The following is a 3,491-nucleotide window of genomic DNA, read 5'->3' on the forward strand; positions in this document are numbered from 1 at the left end:
GGTGACGGCCATGGGCCTGATGGGGAATTATGCATAGGATGCCCGCTCCCAAAGGGACTGGTGGGCGAGGAACTGGGAGTTTAACCCAGTTCCTGGGGGCAGGGAGGCCTCCTGAGGAGATAACTGGGGGAGATGGATAATAAACAAGAGCCCTGTGGAGGGGAAGCAGATCAAGAGGTTTTTGTTTTGGAAAAAGGAGTGTTCTGCAAAGAAGGAGCAAGGAGAGAGGGGGGTGGAAGAGGCCAGGCCCGCGGGCTGCACAGTTCCCTTGGTTCCCGGGCGGCAGGTGGCCTGGGCGGAGCCCTGCCCAGGTGGCCTCTGCCACAGCGACCCCTGCTGCAGGCCCCTGGGAGGGGTCCCCTGGAGCTGGGCTTGCCCTGGAGAATTCCCAGGTGGGCCCCTGAAGCCCGAGGGGACTCACTACCCCGTGCTCACTCGCCCTGCAGCCTCACTCCCAGGGGCCTCTGCAGGGAACCGGGGAACAGGGAAACGGCAGGTTGTGAATGAAGCAGCTCAGTTCAAGTGGGCCGAGGGGATGGAGGGGGAGGGGGGAAGCCACGGCGCCCGCACCGGCAGTCTCACCACCCACCCTGCAAGCTGCTCGCCACCCGCTGCCTCTCCTATTGATAGGCACAAAACCAAGGGAGTCTGTTAAAATCTTCTTCTGCAAAAATAAATAAATAAACCTTCTTCTGCAACAGTGGGGTGGTGTGGGGTGCTGCAATGGGGTTCCAGACCCGGGTGCTCCGGCCCCATTCCTGTGACCCCTTCCTCTCCGTGTCCAGTGTGCAGAGTCCCGTGGGAGGGGAAGGTGGCCAGACCTTTCCCGCTGTCCCCAGGGCCTGTGGGTGGGGCTGGCAGGGAAGGGCCGGCCCCTTGGGGCTGAAGAGCCGGGACAGGGTAAGGTCAGGCATCAGAGGGAACGATGCGATGGCAGCGAAACCCAGTGGAGTGAGGCTGAGTGCACATCCTGGAGCAGCGCTGGGCGGCCTCGGGAAAGTTACCCAACTTCTCTGAGCCTCGCTCGCCTCAAAGCACAGTGGCAATCACAGTTCTCCTTTGTGAATGGATCTGAGGGTTAAGAGATAACGAACATGAAATAATGTACAGGGTCTGGCATATAGGAAGCACTTAATAAAAAGTAATTATCTATGTAAATAAAAAGCCAGCGACCAGAATACCATAACAACCAGAACCGGCGAACCAGTCGGTGAACTGGCAGGATCCGGGGGTGGGGCCGGTGGCCAACCTTTCTCGGCCCCTCCCCCTGGCCGGCCCTGCCCCTTATCAACTTCTCCCACCCTGATCGAGGGCAGGGCAGCCAGTCAACGGCCCCCCACCTCCGCTCCTGTGGCCCTTCCCTCAGCGGGCCCCACCCCCCGATCGGTCTGCCCCACCCTGATCAACCCACAGCCCCTCCCCCCAGCTGGCCCCCCTGATCTCCACCCCACCTCAATAGGGGGCGGCGCTGGCGGGCCAACCTCCTGCAGCCCCTCCCCTGGCTGGCCCCACCCCCCATGGGCCCCCACCACCCTGATAAGCCCCCAGCCCCTCCCCATGGTTGGCCCCGCCCCCAATCAGCCTCCCACCCCAAACAGGCCAATCGCCCGCAGGCCCTCCCTCTAGCCAGCCCAGCCCTGATGAGGGGCCAATCAGGGTGGGTCTGCCGGCCAACCTCCTGCCATCTCCTCCTCCCAACAGGCCTGGCCCTGATCCACCCCCATTGAAGCGGGGCTAGCCAGACCCTACCTGTGCACGAATTTGTGCATTGGGCCTCTAGGGGCTGGGCTAGCCAGACCCTACCTGTGCACGAATTCGTGCACTGGGCCTCTAGTATTTATATAAAGGAACATCATTTAGCAATAAAGAGGAGTGAATTCTGCCAGCTACTTGAGTGAGTTTAGAAGGCGATCCCTCCTCAGTCCAGCCTTCGGGCGTGTGGACACCGCCTGGGGAGACACTGCGGAGGCTCCAGGCCCAGCCGCCACACCTGTGGCACCTGTGAGGCAATAATCCGTGTTCTTCTGAGGTGCTAGGTTTGTGGTTATTTTTACGCAGCGGTGGGAAACAAATGCACTGGAGCTGTGTGTTCTGGTGTTTATCTCTGTATTTCTAAGTAATGTGCGTATGCTGCTTTTCTCCATTTACCAAATTTAGAAATTACTGATGTCCTGTTATGGCAGACACGGATTTATTTTCTACCCTTTCGGGAGGATGGCTTCAGTATTTTTAATGAATATCAGTAGGCAGTGTTTGATTATTACAACTCTGTAGATGTTGTTTATAGCAGGGCAAGTAGTGTGCAGTGATTACGTTTCCTTCTTCCTTTGTTGATCTTGGAGTTAACAATTACTTCATTTTAAATTTATCTAGTTTTCTACGTGCCTTGCCTATTCCCCATCCCCCGGCCTCCCTGTTGCTCCTCCAGCTCTTGCAAGTGCCTAGTAATATGGCTTCTGAGCAGTGAGACCTATTATTTAAAGTATGGATCCCGCCCTGGTGGGTTTGGCTCAATGGATAGGGCGTCAGCCTGCAGATTGAAGGGTCCTGGGTTCGATTCCGGTCAAGGGCACATGCCTGGGTTGCAGGCTCGATCCCCAGTAGGGGGCGTGCAGGAGGCACCCAATCAATGATTCTCATCAGTGATGTTTCAGTCTCTCTCTCCCTTTCCCTTCCTCTCTGAAATCAATAAAAATATATTTTAAAAAATAAAGTATGGGTCCCGTTTCCCCCTGGCGTCTGCCTCCGGAGCAGATCTCCCTCCTTCTCCAGGCCCGCCGCCCAGCTGCCACTCAGAGTGCTGCCTTCCTGCTCTGCTCAGCCTCAGCTCTGCCTTCCCAGCCAGCGTCTTCTCCATTGGCCTCGGCCGGCTCTGGCGGAGCACACCCTTCAGCAGTTGTTTGAAGACAGGATACACGGAAGAGCTATTTGTTTGAGTCCCTTTACACTGAAAAAATGCAACACTGACTGACAGGGGCTGGAAACAGAATCCTAAGCTGAAAACCAAGCTTCTTCCCCTGAGAAATGTTGAAGGCGCCGTCCTGTTCTCCTGGTTCCAGTGTGGCTGCAGACAAGTCCGCGCTACTCGGGCGCCTGGCTCTCACTGTGCCCTGTGTCAGCTCTACACGCTTTCTGGATCTCCCGGAGCAAAGCAACTTCCATCTTGTATAGAAAACTGCTGTTTAAAATTCTCTGCTATTGTTAGATAATCCCTTGTTCTGTAAACTCTGTCATTATAAACTCTGTCGCTTTAAGACAGTCTGTTATTCTGTAAAATAACTTTGTTTTTAGTTCAAATAATAGAAAAAGATAAACTTAACTCTCTGATCTTGCCAGCCCATCCAATGTAATAGATAATTCCCATATTCTTATGCCAAGTACAAACTAGACTTCCTGTATGTGGGGCTCAGAATTTGAGAGGTAGTCTGCTCTGAACCTGCGTGCAATAACGACTCCTAACTAATTGGCTGATTAAGGCATCTTGTCCAGCT

This window comes from Myotis davidii, unplaced genomic scaffold, assembly GCF_000327345.1.
Source record: "Myotis davidii unplaced genomic scaffold, ASM32734v1 scaffold333, whole genome shotgun sequence".
In the NCBI taxonomy this organism is placed as follows: Eukaryota; Metazoa; Chordata; class Mammalia; order Chiroptera; family Vespertilionidae; genus Myotis; species Myotis davidii.